Source organism: Varanus komodoensis, unplaced genomic scaffold (assembly GCF_004798865.1).
Source record: "Varanus komodoensis strain SLA01 unplaced genomic scaffold, ASM479886v1 scaffold23, whole genome shotgun sequence".
Classification (NCBI taxonomy): Eukaryota; Metazoa; Chordata; class Lepidosauria; order Squamata; family Varanidae; genus Varanus; species Varanus komodoensis.
The window spans coordinates 13,619,810-13,636,167 of NW_025335627.1; the positions used below are offsets into that span (position 1 = coordinate 13,619,810).

The following is a 16,358-nucleotide window of genomic DNA, read 5'->3' on the forward strand; positions in this document are numbered from 1 at the left end:
GTATCTACAGTATAGGCAGATGAGCTATGTGAAACAGAGGGCTACCCTGAATCTCATGATCCAAGCTTGCTCCTGGGTGAGTGGTGGGTGGGCCCTGAGAAACAGAGCCATCCTGTTCTTCAAATGCTGAGTGGGACAGCTGGGATTTAAATGTCTTCTACTATTAACACTTTAATAGTATTCTTTACTAACTATTCTATATGAAGTAGATTCATTAGAAGTACACAAATCATTCCCATTATATAAAACTGAATCCAAATAAAAATGCCCTCCTGTAATCTTTTTCAGCCTGGGCATATTTCACTATTTTCACTATCACAAAATAGATTTGATTTTTCCCGCTTTTTTCTAGTCTTTTAAACATCTCATAGGTATAAGGGTGTGTGTGTGTGTACATATATGAATGATATATATGTGTCAGCAGCTAGTTTTCTTCAAAATGCTTTGTAATAATCTGTAGCAAGGCTAGTTGGTGAAAATAACATGTATAACATATCAGAGAAAATAAGCTCTTGCCACTGGAATGTAATACAGAATGTACAATTCATAGGGTTTTCCCCTCCCCCACATCTATTTTAATTATAGTGTTCCTATAAAATGCTAAAGCTGCTCAAGAACTGTACAACCAAAAGTGAATACCATTTAATTAGCAGCCGGGTTGGTGACACAAGTATGGTTGGGTTGCCTCTTGAAAAAAGAAATTACATTCATCCCTCAAAGAGTGCCATATGTGTAACATTAATTAGGTGCCCTTGACTTCCTTTCAGCAACTCTGCATTGTAAAAAGTTTTACTTCATCTTTGTTCTTAGGGTCTAATTATTTCCAATACAAAAGACCTTCTAGATTCAAGTAAAACTATGTTAAGAGGCCATGTCACATGTGTTTTGAGCAATTTTCCCCTCCTCCCTCTGCACAAGGTTCAAGCCTCAACATTATATAGCAGTATGGAATCCATTGTTACCATTTTTATATGGCATCTGCTGCATTTATATACCTATTGCAAAATTGGAAATCATTAAACATGTATTGGAACATAAATACAAGGGGACACATGTGCAATATGTGTCATATATGATGATTAATAATTCCAATTGTAAATTGAAATGTTGAGGAAATGCAATTTCAGTGACAATTAATATCTTTATATTAAACTGTATGTCATCCTGATGGGAACCTCACAGTTTTAAAAATCCTCATAGGTTTATGTTTTATGTGACATTCCTTTATTTATATCTAGCAAATAGTTTTAGAAGCTTTTGTATATTTCATGGGGTTCCACTCTACCACAAATATCCTTTGAAAGGATAGTGCTTTGGATTAAAGAGAGTGGATTTTGCTTCCCTGATCTTTCCTTACTCAGTGGACATGTACTAGATTTTGGTCTTTTCTACTTAGTATAGATTCCTCTCTCTGGCCTCTGCTAGAATTGTAATTTTTTATTTATGTGATTTATAAAAATGTATTTGATAGTCCCAACCAGAATCTCCATGTCTCTTCCCAAGTGGATTGCAGTGGATTCTCACACTACCAGAATGTGCCTCCAGCAGTGATGGCAGTTAGGGAGGTGTGACGTGTGCTTTCATGTCAATTGCAGTATTTTCACATGAAAAATTAACTCCATGGAGAAATCCAGATTTAACGATTTTGAAGAAAATGGACAGGGTGATTTCAACCTTGGATCAGCTTGTTGGTTCTGATACAGAAGTGAGTACACCCTTCACATTTTGTAAATATTTTATTATATCTTTTCCTGTGACAACCCTGAAGAAATGACACTTTGCTACAATGTAAAGTAGTGAGTATACAGCTTGTATAACAGTGTAAATTTGCTGTCCCCTCAAAATAACTCAACACACAGCCATTAATGTCTAAACCGCTGGCAACAAAAGGGAGTACACCCCTAAGTGAAACTGTCCAAATTGGGCCCAAAGTGTCAATCTTTTGTGTGGCCACCATTATTTTCCAGCACTGCCTTAACCCTCTTGGGCATGGAGTTCACCAGAGCTTCACAGGTTGCCACTGGAGTCCTCTTCCACACCTCCATGACGACATCACGGAGCTGGTGGATGTTAGAGACCTTGCGCTCCTCCACCTTCTGTTTCAGGATGCCCCACAGATGCTCAATAGGGTTTAGGTCTGGAGACATGCTTGGCCAGTCCATCACCTTTACCCTCAGCTTCTTTTATTTATTTATTTATTTATTTATTTATTTATTTATTTATTTATTTATTTATTTATTTAAAACATTTCTTTGCTGCCCCATTCGCCGAAGCCTTGGGGCGGCTCACAACATAAAATTAAAATATAATACATCCAAATAAACAACAAATTAACAATATAAAATAAGTCACCCTGGCCAGATAAAATAAGCAAATAATATTAACAATTAAAATGACGTTTAAATAAAAAGGTCTTCGCCTGGCGCCGAAAAACAAATAACGACGGCGCCAGGCGGACCTCTCTGAGTGTCATGGTTCCCTCAATGAACTGTACCTCCCCAGTGCCAGCAGCATTCATGCAGCCCCAGACCATGACACTCCCACCACCATGCTTGACTGTAGGCAAGACACACCTGTCTTTGTACTCCTCACCTGGTTGTCGCTACACACGCTTGACACTATCTGAACCAAGTAAGTTTATCTTGGTCTCATCAGACCACGGGACACGGTTCCACTAATCCATGTCCTTAGTCTGCGTGTCTTCAGCAAACTGTTTGCGGGCTTTCTTGTGCATCATCTTTAGAAGAGGCTTCGTTCTGGGATCACAGCCCTGCAGACCGATTTGATGCAGTGTGCGGCGTATGGTCTGAGCACTGACAGGCTGACCCACCACCCCTTCAGCCTCTGCAGCAATGCTGGCAGCACTCATACGTCTATTTCCCAAAGCCAACCTCTGGATATGATGCTGAGCACGTGCACTCAACTTCTTTGGTCGACCATGGCGAGGCCTGTTCTGAGTGGAACCTGCCCTGTTAAACCACTGTATGGTCTTGGCCACCGTGCTGCAGCTCAGTTTCAGGGTCTTTGCAATCTTCTTATAGGCTAGGCCATCTTTATGTAGAGCAACAATTCTTTTTTTCAAATCCTCAGAGAGTTCTTTGCCATGAGGTGCCATGTTGAACTTCCATTGACCAGTATGAGAGAGTGAGAGCGATAACACCAAATTTAACACACCTGCTCCCCATTCACAGCTGAGACCTTATAACACTAACGAGTCACATGATACCAGGGAGGGAAAATGGCTAATAATGCCCAATATGGACAGTTTCACTTAAGGGTGTACTCACTTTTGTTGCCAGCGGTTTAGACATTAATGGCTGTGTGTTGAGTTATTTTGAGGGGACAGCAAATTTACACTGTTATACAAGCTGTATACTCACTACTTTACATTGTAGCCAAGTGACATTTCTTCAGGGTTGTCACAGGAAAAGATATAATAAAATATTTACAAAATGTGAGGGGTGTACTCACTTCTGTGATATAGTGAAAATATCTATCCATGAACAAATATGATACACAGGCTTTCAACCAATAATGAATATGGGTGAAATATGGCTGAATGGAATAACGAAATGCAGAATCCTATTTTGCCCATTCAGTGAAGTGTTTCACTGTGATCTAGTTTGGAAGGGCTAATGAATCTTAGGTTACTTTTAATTCAGCAAAAAATGATGTTTTAAGTATACTGAACATCACAGTATAGGGATTAAATTAAATCAGCTAAATGTTGGAAGTGTAAAGCAGCTAATTTGTAGGTTTTGGTCATGCCTCATGGATGCTTCTTTTTGGAAAAGGTAATAAGTCAGATAAAACTTGTGATGGAAAGTTCTTTGGTATTCAGTGATAAACATGTCCTTATTAATTCCTAACCCATCTCTTGGAATTTAACACAACAGCAACATAAAAGGGATTTTCCGTGCTCTTTTGACAGCTAAAAAACTAGTACTACAACACTGGAGTGATGAACACTGGTGAACTGTCCTCCCCAAGATGAACTGGAGGGGTGGTGGCCAGGCAACTCCATGCCTTCTTGGAGGAAATGAGTTATCTCAACTTATTTCAGTTGGGTTTCAGGTCTAGTTTTGGGACCAAGTCATGGTTGCCCTGTAGGATGGACCTTTGCAGGGAGAGAGACAGGGGGAGTGCAACCCAGCTGATTTTCCAGGACCTTTCAGTGGCTTTTGATACCACTGACCATGGTGTCCTTCTGAAGCAGCCTGTCAGGCTGGGACTTAGAGAAAAGGCATTGTGCTGGCTCTCCTCCTACCTGGAGGATCATTGCTCTGCACCATGGCACTTCCGTCATGGAGTATCACAGGGTTCAATTTTATCCCCCATGCTTTTCAACATCTACATGAAATCACTGGGAGATGTCATCAGGAAGTTTGGGCTGAAGTGTCATCAATATGCTGATGATAATCAGTTCGACCTCTCATTTTCATCTGATCCGGGGGTGGTGGTCTCAGTGTCTGAACTCAGTAATGGGTTGGATGAAGGCCAATAAACTCAAGCTCAATCCTGATAAGACAGAAGTATTGCTGATGATTAAACCCATATCAACTGGGAGATTATAATCCTGTCCTGGATGTGGATGCATTCCCTCTAAAGGTAGTCTGTTATTTGAAAGTAGTCTTGCCACAGTCATTCAGGCACTGGTAACCTCCAGATTGGACTACCGTACATGAGACTGTCTGGACTCTTCAAATGATTCAGAACAGGGCATTGTGGCTGCTGAAAAGGACCAGTTCTCATGAGCATATCACACCTGTCCTCCATTGGCTGCACTGTTCCTGTCTGGGCTGGATTCAGGGGGTCAGCTATGGCATACAAAGCCCTAAATGGCTTGAGACCACAATATCTTAGGGAACACCTTACTCCACATATTCCTGCTCGTTGTTTACAATCTTTGACTGGGACCCTCCTGTGAGTTCCTCTCCTCATGGAGGTTAAGGGGATGGCTGCAAAGAGGAGGGCTTTTTCTGTGGTGGCACCCCAATTATGGAACACTATACTGCCAGAGATTTGCCAGGGACCTACCTTACTGAGTTTCAGGTGCCTGCAAAACTTTTTCTTTTCTGGAGCAGCTTTGGCACTATCTAGACTATTTATATCAATGCACAGGATTTTAACTATATTAATGTATGTTTCATTTTATTTATTTTACTGTGATTTCATTCTGTTTATTTATTACAATATTTTATCTGTATTATTTTATTAATGTTATTTGTTGATTTTATATTGTAATGGCCACCCAGAGAACATGATGCTAAAAGGTGGTTTTTAAACAAACCTAATAAATAAATAAATAAATAAATAAAATGAACAGCCACCTGTATAATGCAGTGGTGTGACTGTATTAAAAGGGAGGGGCACCACTCCACCCAACCCAGCTGTTCCTTCACTGGCCAACAATTCTGCACAGCTGTACGCCTGCCGATACATCCTCACCGTTGGAGTCCCATGCAGTGTTCTGCCCAAGCAAATTCCCAGCCATGCCCCGTTGTCTTTGGCCCTGCTCCATTTAATGCCCCAGGAAAATGGGTGAACCCCTCCACTTCCTCAAAAATCCCCCCCCCCTCCAAGAGGCTAAGGGACTTTCCTAAGCTTTCCTAACCAGAGTGTGACTGCACCCTGTGTCTACTAAGGACTCAACCTCCTTCCCATCCACCCTGGCCTGAACCCACCAGATTTCCTGAGGTGAGGGAATCACCGTGGTTGACCACCAATCTTCCGCAAAGTCACACTCCATCAAAGGGCAGTCCTGCTAGAAATGTCCCTCCTTGCCACAGGTAAAACAAACAAGTTTCAAGTGGGATCCTCTTCCTTTCCCCTCTGCAGGGCATGGGGATGCCATGCAACGCCAGGTGCACACGCCTCCAGTGGGATGGCATTCTTGAACCTCATGTGCCTTCCAGTGGGTGCAGGTTCAGCTGCTCTTGTCCTCTCTGGGCCTCGGCTGTCACGGCCCACCAGTGTTCTTCACCTCTCGCCTTCCTGCCAGGGAGGCCCCAGCCTGTCCCCCTCCTCCAGTTCCTTAGCTGCCACAAACGTCTCCATGAGTACAAGGGTGTCCTCTAGGGTTTCTGGCCTCTGACACCTAACCCAGTTTCGGGCTGGAACAGGCAGGATTGTTATGAACTGTTCCAGCAGGACCAGCTCATCCACCTGCTCAGCCTGCAGACTGCTGGCTTCGACCATCTCAGCCCATTTGCCTAGATCCTCTGTCCCTCTACTTCTACACAAGTGGGTTCACAGATTAACAAATTTCTCAATTTTTGAACAGGTGGTCTTTAGGTATAATTTATGAATGGATAATAATATGGATTATTATCCATATGGATGTTGGTGTGAACTTAAGTGGACTCCGGGTGATGGTGGAGGACAGGAAGGTCTGGAGGAATGTTGTCCATGGGGTCGCAATGGGTCGGACACGACTTCACGACTGACAACAACAATAATAATACGGATATCAGGGTTGAAGTTTATGCATAATTATCTTTAACAACAGAACTATGAAGAAGCAAGACATTTTTGTTGTTAAATTTTTGGCAATACTTGCCAAAGTTTTTATCAGGCAATTGCAACTAATTTCTGCATTGTTATAGAACAGGAAGCCACCATGATTACAAGAACATTCCCAGAACAAGGTGATTACTAGCTGGTCTTCTCTGAATTGCATAAACATTACTATGCTGATAAAAGTGATTATTAATATTTTCTTATCTTAACAAAAGGTGGAAGGCTACATTTATTTTATTCTTGGTGCTGCAATATACAACAGTAAGATTTTAGTTTTACATTTGCTGTGGTCAAACATTGTTGTTCCACAATTTGTAAATCTTATAGACCACTGGAGAGTGAACAAAGGGCCTGACAACTTCAGTTCTGTTTGCATTCAGTGAAAGCGCAGTGGTTATTAACAAAATTAATTCTGTTTAGTGATGCTGGAATAGTGTCTAAAATGTTAAAATGGTCAGATGGAGTGCTTAAATGTGGAATGAAATGGACAAACAAAATAAAATTGAAGAGTAAAATTATTAAGATGATTTAACTCAATCATTTCCGTTGTGTGGTCTATGACACTTTTTGTACGCGAGTGTGCGTGCACGTGAGCTATTAAGAAAACCAAGATGGTTAGCTTACTTTGTAATAAAAACAGATGTTCTCAAATGCAATTTTATGTGACCAATTTGAAATTAAGTGGATTGCTTTTGTAACACTTCCTATCTCTAGTATGTTTAGGATAATCATTCATCTTTACTGTTAGCAATTCCTAGATTTCTGTTGCATGGCAGCTTTTTCACAGATGGTTAGAATCTTGCTGTGTTCTGTACATATTTAGAAAGAATGTGACACAGAACTTGCTATTTGGCAAGTTCTGTTAATTGCAAAGTTTTATACAAGAAAGTATACCTATATTAAATTGAACAGGCACTATTAATCTGCCATTTCAAATTTTAAAATTAATATAGAAATGAATGCAATCTCTCTCAAGGTCACCTTTACCTTATTAGTTTCTTCATCTTTAAAGTTCAAAAAAGTCATGGCATGTCTCATTTCCAATATATATGGACCTGATCCTGCACAGAGATGTTATGCACTTTGGCTATTAGAACTATTCTTCCCTTCAAATACTGAACTTAGAAAAATGTAAAGAAGAAAGAGCTAGTGGGCCCAAGAATGACTCCCACCTCACTACATGAAGAGGAAAGGAGAATTAATGCCTAAATAGGCTGCATTTCAGCTGGGACCATTTCATATTTCAGAATCCTATCCTGTGGGAAAGTCCAAATGTCCTGATCTTTCAGAATTTGTCTCTCCTTTTCTTTTTCTGTCATTGTACAGATTGATAGCAGCTAAACTGAAGTCTAGGATGGGCACTAACTACTTTATCTCTATAAGTGGAACTAGGGTTGCTTGAGCATTTTGTTCACATTGCATTTTGGAGTGAAGCAACTTGATCCACAATTTCTGTCCATTGGGTAAATTGGGACATAGCTACCTGGTTCGGTTAACATTTTCCTAATGTTTAAAAACACTGAACAAAAACAGATTTTATGAAATGGTATGAGATCTGCCTTAGAATCCTAAATGTCGCTTGCATATCTGACAGATGTTTATCCACACAGGCATGCCAAATGCAACAACGAATCTGAGAGAAGAAGTCATTGTTTTTCCCCCCTTCTTCTGTACAAATCACTGGGAAGCAAGAAGGGGTGGGGTGGAAATGATACAAAGCAGAAATTGCCAATCCTTTCATCATTATCTGCAACACCTCATAAGCTGTGGTGATACCAACATTAAGTTATGGTGTCCAAGGCTAGAATAAAAATGGGAATGGGATGTGTAAAAAACTGATTTGGTTTTTTTTTCCTCCTCAAACTTTAAAAAAAATCTTCTGTGTGAAAGCTATGCTTTTCCTACTGGTCTCTGAAGAGACCATGGACATATGAGGTGAAAAGAATGGGAAGAGCTTGGATGAAGCACTTGTTTTCTTGCCTCCACCTCCTTCCCTAATGTATTGATAAAACACCTGGAAAAATATAGCAAATAATAAATACCTTCTTTAACTGTTACTTGACATAGTAACAAAAGCATTATATTTAATAGGAAAGAAAAAAGGGTGAGAGACAAAGTCAAAAGTGGAAGAGGGAAAGGATTGTGGACTCAGGTTTTATGCATTGATAATTCTGCCTATACAAGTGCTATGTACGTCAATTGTTCACTGCTGAACCAAAGGCAGTCTGCACATGTTCAGATGCCCCTTTCTTCTAATATTCCAGCAGTTAGCTCTGATACTAAAAACAGATTCCTAATGAGGCTTTGGCACAAGTTAAGTCATGGCAGGGAGGAAAATAGGTAACAAGAAGAGTAAGGTTACAGTCCTGGGGAAAGAACCTGGTTTTGCGAAGAGTTAATGGGAGTTAATGGGACTAAGTGAATTTAATGGAACTTACTGTCAGACAAGTGTGCATACTACTGTAGCCTAAACCAGCTTTTTATATTGATTGTTTTCATCCAGTTGATATCTGACATTTCACAGATCTGAAAACTACTATATATCTAGTGTTTCATATTATTAAAAAATTAAGGTCAAAGAATTATATTTTTCTGACATTTACAATGATAATACATTTTATATGTTTACCCATGGATTTACAAGGGTTTTCAACTACCTCATAAATCACCAAATCATTTCACACTGTCCATATTGCTCCTATGATTCAACATGACTTTCACATTGTGTATATATTTCTCCTACTTTCTCCTCCCTGCCATTCTTTCTTGCATAACCAATTCACATAGTCCATACTTATCATTTGATGAACAGATCACCTGAGAGTCTTGGCTCTTTTGTTACATGTTTTATTTTACTTATTGGGCAGTGTCATCCAACGTAGCTGCTCATAACCCTGCAGACCCAGATGATTACGGACATCCAGTTGAGGGACAGGACTTCAGCCATCAAAGTCTTCTGACCTGACTCATGAAGACAGGCTGAGGCACCTCACTCCTCCCACCCACCTCCCCAAGTGCCTACTGAATACTTGCTCCAAGGCCAGTCTTCTGACCTCAGTGCTGCAGCCAGCGTGGAAAGAGTCATGCCAGGAAGAGGGAGTGAAAGGAGGGAGAGTGCTGGAGTCCCAGCTCCAAGTTCAGAGTGTGTTTCTGAGGTCTCAGCTGGGACTTCAGTCCCTCCTGTACCAGCTAGGCAGTTTCTAACAACTATAAGACTGCATCCTAAAAATCATTAAATCCCACTTATTTCCAAAGTTCAAAACTGCTTCTAACCAAATTAAAATGTAACCTCACTCTTGAATTTTAATCACATTTAATCTGCAATAAACAAACTGTGGTGTAGTTAGACTTTCCCAATGAGACATTCCCAAAAGGCCTTTCTTCTGAAACAATACCATACAAAAAGATACATTTCTAAACCAGTATTTCCATTCTCTAGCCACAGCACTTCAGCTGTATATAAAAAAAGAACTTAAGGAGATGTCCTAAGCTAAATTCCACTCTGCCCTACCTTTCTCTCTTTACTTATTCTTGCTTACACCTTTCAAATAAGCATTACTTTTTTCTTTCCTACCCTTGCCACCACAGGTAAACACTATCAATATGTATAGATCTAGATTTATTATTATTATTACTACTACTACATTTGTATACTGCTGTATAGCCCATTGGGCTCTTTGGGCAGTGTACAGACTCAATCACAAAATACACCATAAAACTATACATTAAAATAAAAAATAAATGGTATAGCAATATAAAATTAGCATTAAAGTAGCAACAACAGGCCTACAATAACCCTAGTAGAGAGCAGATACATAGACTGAGCACTATTTTGTTATTTTACCAAAGTGTAGAATATATATCAAATTAGACTTTTATGATTTTATGCTGCATTTTCCTCATATGGTCTGATGCTTCTCAAATAGTTGAAAATACTTTGCAGTATTATCATTTCTTTTTTGACAATTTTATCTCCACAGAGAATGAAAATATTTACCTCTTTATTATGTTCACTACAGGTTTAACTAGAATGCCACATTGCTTAGCCTTCTAATGTTATAGGCCATTTCCTTTAATGATTTCATTTATTTATTAAGATATGGAAAGACCTCTTATCTAACAAAGATTCCCAGCTGCTCTGCATGAAGGCTCCTGTCCCCTCACAGCTATTCCAACAGGTTGAGACAAGAGGAGGAAATGGTGTCATTCCACCATCCCTGCTGAAAAACTACTTCATTCTCTCTCCCCTGTCCTCCCTTCCCTTCCCTTCCCTTCCCTTCCCTTCCCTTCCCTTCCCTTCGAAATATATAGTATACATGAACCTGTAGCCAGGGACTATCAATTATTTGTAAGCCTTTGCAGCAGAAGCATGTGATAAAAGTATTCTAAACACATACATACACACATTCTAAATAAACAAAAAGAGAATGTGCAAAAGTAGTAGAGAACATAATAGACAATGGATGTTTAGTTGCAAAGTCATGCCCGGCCCATCAAGACCCCATGGAAAACATTCCTCAAGGCACTCCTGTCCTCCACCATCCCCTGGAGTCCATCCAAGTCCACACCCACCTCCCCAGTGACTCCATCTAGCCACCTCATCCTCTGTCATCCCATTCTCCTTTTGCTGTCAATCGTTCCCAGCATCAGGTTCTTCTCCAGTAAGTTGTTACTTCTCATTAGGGGGCAAGAGCATTTGAGTATTTGAGTTTCATCTTCAGAATATGGCCTTCTAAAGAGCAGTCAGGGTTGATGTCCTTTAAGATTGACTGGTATGATCTCTTTGCAGTCCAAGGGAGTCTCAGAAGTCTTCTCCAGGACCACAATTCAAAGGCCTCAATTCTTCAGCACTCAGCCTTCCTTATGGTCCAACTTTCACAGCCATACATTGCAATTGGGAAAACAGGGTGATGTCTCTTGCCGAACTCCTTTCTCAATCTTGAACCAATCAGTGGTTCCGTGACCAGTTCTCACTGTTCCTTCTTGACCCACATACAGGTTTCTCATGACACAAATAAGATGGTCTGGTACTCCCATCTCTTTAAGAACTTGCCACAATTTGTTGTGATCCATAAAATCAAAGGCTTTAGCGTAATCAATGAAGCAGAAGTAGATGTTTTTCTGGAACTCTCTAGCATTAGAACACAGACTGCTGGAGCCTAGCTTGTAGCATACTGGCACAGAAGCCTTGTGGCTCTCTGGATGGTTTACATAATAAAGCCATAACAAACCAGAAAAGTACATAAATCAAACAATTAAAGCATCAATACCAATAAACAATACAACAATATCTCCGTCATCCCCATCCTAGCAGGGACACCAAGTAGTAGCATACATTAACATAACAGACTGGATAAATCTTAAAAGATCACAATTAAAATACTAAATTTACTAGTTAAAATGTCAGTCAGAATTTTAAAAATTTAAACCTAAAACAGTCAACGATTAAAATACTCCACAAATAAAAATGTCGTAACCTGTGGAATTTATATAAGGAAGGTGTTGGGCAGGCATCTCTGGAAAGGTGGCTCCATAAATGGGGCCCCATGACTGAGAAGGCCCTACCCTGGGTAGCCACCCTCCTAGCTTCCTTTAAAGACAGCTCTGAGCAGGACCTCCACTGATGATCTTAGGGTCCAGGTAGGCATATATAGATGGAAACATTCTTTCAAATATTCACGTCCTGAACTGTTTATGGCTTTATACATTAAGATGAGCACCTTGAAGTGGACCCGGACTTCAATGGGCAACCAGTGCAATCTATAGAGAACTGGTGTTATATGTTTCGTATTACTAGTCCCCATCAGCAGCCAGATTTTTTTTAAAAGACCCATGGAAATATAAGATGAATGCATTTGAACACATGCATGTAAATCTTGTTTCACATCATTTATGGTGAGACTAGCATATAAACAAGCCCAAAACAATCACTTGCAGACATTATTGACTAGGGATGTGCCATAACTAGAAAATTTGATGTGAATCCTGATTTGCTGGTTTGGAAAGCAGCCCGTTTCACAGGCCACCCACTTTGCCTCAGGTCCAAATACTTATCTCAGCAAGGAAATCCAATCTTCTTGCCTTCCATTGGCTATACTTGGAAAGAACTATTGCATTTTTTCTAGTCGAAAGAACTTGGAGACATAGCAGTCTGTTACGAGAGGACTGTGCCTGCCAAATATTAGACAAGTAGGTGCAGGAGGACTTGGGCTGTATGGCTTCCAAGTCTGATTTTAAGGACATTTGCCCCTTCTAGGGATAACAAGCCTGCCAAGCTTCTGAGGAACAGGTGCAGAGAGCCTTGTGCAAGAGCATCCTTTATGATTAGGGGATTTCCAGAAAAGGTTGTGCTTATCTGCAAATGGATTTTTCTCTGGGATTTTTTTTGTTTGTTTTTTGTGCACATACAACACAAAACATGACATACAACACAGTAAGCACTATGTAAGAAACCTACAAAATTTCAAAGGAGAGATATAGGGCTTAGGAAGCTATAACGAATGATGAACAGTTCAACACTTTTTTCTTTTGCTGCTCAGTTGGTACAAATGTCACAGACATTGCCATTTCCACTCATTTCTAGGATTTTTAGAAATGTGAAAGAAGCAGGAGTGCAATTAAACCTGTGGAGTTGGAGTGACCTTACTGGATAGTGGCCACATTGCCTGTATTTTTGTGTTTTTTCAGATCTCAACCCTTCAGAGTCAGATTTTGTTCACTTTGGAAAAGTCCTGTTTCAAACTGGACACCTGAATCTATCCAAATCAGCATGATTTGGTTTGGGACTCATCCAAATTCAAAGCACATCCCTAATATTTACCTCAACCATTGTCATGTAGCTTACATATTTCAGAATGTATCAATGCTTTTAATTTTCTTCAGACTGAATTGTGGTAGAAAATCATCCCATGCATAATGCTTCTTTCCCAACAGTATTATTTTTCTAAGAAAATAAAGCATCATTATAAAAAACCAGTAGCATAATGGGTTTGACAACAATAACATATAAAATAACTCAGCATTGAGGAGATCTTAATAACACAGTTAAAACAACTATCCATTAAAAATATTTCTTGAATTAAAAAGTCTGCCTGGAGCCAAAAGAACAACAAGGATGGTGTCAGGTGTGCCTTGCTGGAGAGCATGTTTTAAAGGTGGGGTGCAACTGCTGAAAAGGCCCCTCTCCTGGCCAACACCCACCTTACTTCTTTGGTAGGTGGCTCCTGGAGAAGATCTTAATGGTTGGGCAGAAACATGTGGAGAAAGATGATCCTTCTGGTAACCTGGCCCCAGGCCATTTAGGGCTTTAAAGGTTACCATAAGCACTTTGAATTGGGCCCAGGCTGCAACTGGAGGCCAGTGAAGCTGGTGCTCACAGACATCTGACTCTGTCAACAACTACGAGGCCCTACTCTGGATCAGTTGCCATTTCCAGACTGTTTTCAAAGGCAGTCCCACATACAGTACATTGCAGTATTCCAGGTGGGAGGTTACCAGTACATGAATAACTATGGCCAGGCTTCATCTATCCAGATATGTCATGAAAGGATTGATCAACTAGCCCCTACACAGGTATGAAGGATCAGGTTAGATATAAGAGACTGTGCTCTTAACCCTGGAACTAGGAAATGGAGCTCTGGTTCCCCACTGCAGCCAGAACTGCACTAGCTGCTCTCTGAATTCAGGAATGCAACCTCAGAGAAGGATAAAAGAAGGCATTTCAGGGGCAGGGGCAGGGGCAGGGAGGATAGTAGGGAGGCTAGGATATGAAGTATCCTGAAGATGTACCAGCCACCTTTCTTCGCCTTTTGAGCTACTCCAGCTAAAAAGGTAAAAATCTTTCCAGATAAAATACAGAGTAGAAGGATAAGGAGGCAAGGATCACCTCTGCCATTCCTTCTCTGCATAGGTTGCCCATAAGCTCTGATTTTGGGGGCTTATAGGCATCTCAACAATATTGTGCCTTAAACAGATACATAAACTTCAAAGTTGTAGATTTCTACCATTAGTTTATGATCAACACGGGCAACTCTTAAGGTCTGGTAAAATGTAATTTTAATAACAATTAAATTTAACAATTAAAATATTGCCCAAATAAATGCACTAAAATTAAATAAACTGTATATGAAGACCCTGTTTTACTGACAAGGCTATGTATAAAAGAAAACTAATCGAAGATCTGCCCTATTAGTTTTCCTACCAAGTGAAGTAATTCTTTTGCCAACATTAGTCTTTAAGCTGTGCAATGCACTCTTCTACCCTTCCCATGCTAACAACATGCTTATATGATAAATAAATCATGTTCCCCTTTATTTAAAAATTAACAACCATGAAAGAAAAAGACAAAAGAAAAAGAGGAAGAGGAAGCTACAGCACAGTCCTCCCTGTAAGGAAAGTAGACAAATGCTATGATGTTTTAAGTATTTAGTTTTAAATAGCCACATACTCTGATAAAAAAATCTCAAGAACTGTGATGTTCCAGTTCACAAAAAAGATACAAAGATAAATGCTCTCCTGTAGTTCCCCTAAATGCCAGTATCAGATTCCAGCTTTTGCAAAGAATGTGTCTGGTATGAGGAACCACTGACTGGGTTTGCACAACTTGTCAAGCCATGCTGGTTTACAAGGCACTGTTGTCAGGTGTGTTGTCTGAATCTGGCCCTTTTCCCACAGGTTGGTTCATAAGCCACCATGGTGTGGCTCATAAACTGGGGCAATTAACCATTCCTTGTAGTAAGTTTTAACAAACTCACAGTGATTGTGTTGTATGAATCCAGACAAAAAAAATCAGGCATGGTCAAGTAAAACAACTAGAGAGCCCCTTGGCAAGAGTGGCAGAAGTCTTTGCTGTTGTAGCCGAGCAGCTACTGGGTGACTGACTTTCCCAGGCACCCCAAAGAGCTAAAGCAGCACTTACAAGTAAGGACAGCTGGGAAATGGTTTGAAACAGGGAAGCCGTGGTGCAGAAAGGCAGGCTTGACCCTTTAAATTACAAGCCTCCCGTTCCCCCTGTGGGGTTTCCCTCAGATTTTGCCACTTCCTAAGGTGCTCTCCACTAAGGGAATCAATCAAAGAGACTAGATCGCTGGGGAGGCCTCTTCTGACTCACTCTCTTCTATGTTTCCATGTTTCTCTATGTATCTTTTCATGTTTGTTTCTATGTGTAGGAGGGCCCTTTTGTCACTGTGTTATCCATACTTAAGAAAGTGAGGACAAGCTAGGGCAGTGGTGGCGAACCTATGGCATGCATGTCACAGTGGGCACACAGAGCCCTCTCTGTCGGAATGTGAGCCAAGTCACCCCAGCATCACCTCAGCAGCCCAGCAACAGTGCACATAGGGGCCATACACATGCTTGGATAGGAGTAGCGGCACCAGGCGATGATGTCACAAGCTGCGACTCATTAGCTGTGATTCATCTGAGCTTTTGCATGGCCGGTCAGTGTGCTGCCAAGGATATATATATATATTTGCTTGGAGTGGCTGTGAGTTTTTTCTAAACGGAAACCTCAGTGTTCAGGTTTTATTGCAGTGTTGGCACTTTGCGATAAATAAGTGGGTTTTGGGTTGCAGTTTGGGCACTCAGTCTCTAAAAGGTTCACCATCACTGAGCTAGGGTCACTTGAGCCACCACAAATCCCTTTAAGCTTCTGCTGCAAAGGCTGCTTTTCACACACTTCGTGTTCTGGAAGGCGGGATTAGTAGAAATGGTACACTCTACAGAAGATTGGGCTGGAAAGTCCACCAATGAAGGAAGGAAATATTGACCTTGCTGTCTTTAGTCTTGTTCACTAAACAATGAGTTCAGGGTTGAAATGTCAGTTTACCGATTCTGTACTG

The 16,358-nt window shown here is 40.6% G+C and overlaps 1 protein-coding gene across 2 annotated transcripts in view; it reads right to left on the bottom strand.

Annotated features, from left to right (window-relative positions):
* Nucleotides 1–16,358, bottom strand: part of SPAG16 (sperm associated antigen 16) — a 584,427-nt gene that overhangs the window by 295,466 nt on the left and 272,603 nt on the right. The gene's annotated exons all lie outside the window — the stretch shown is intronic.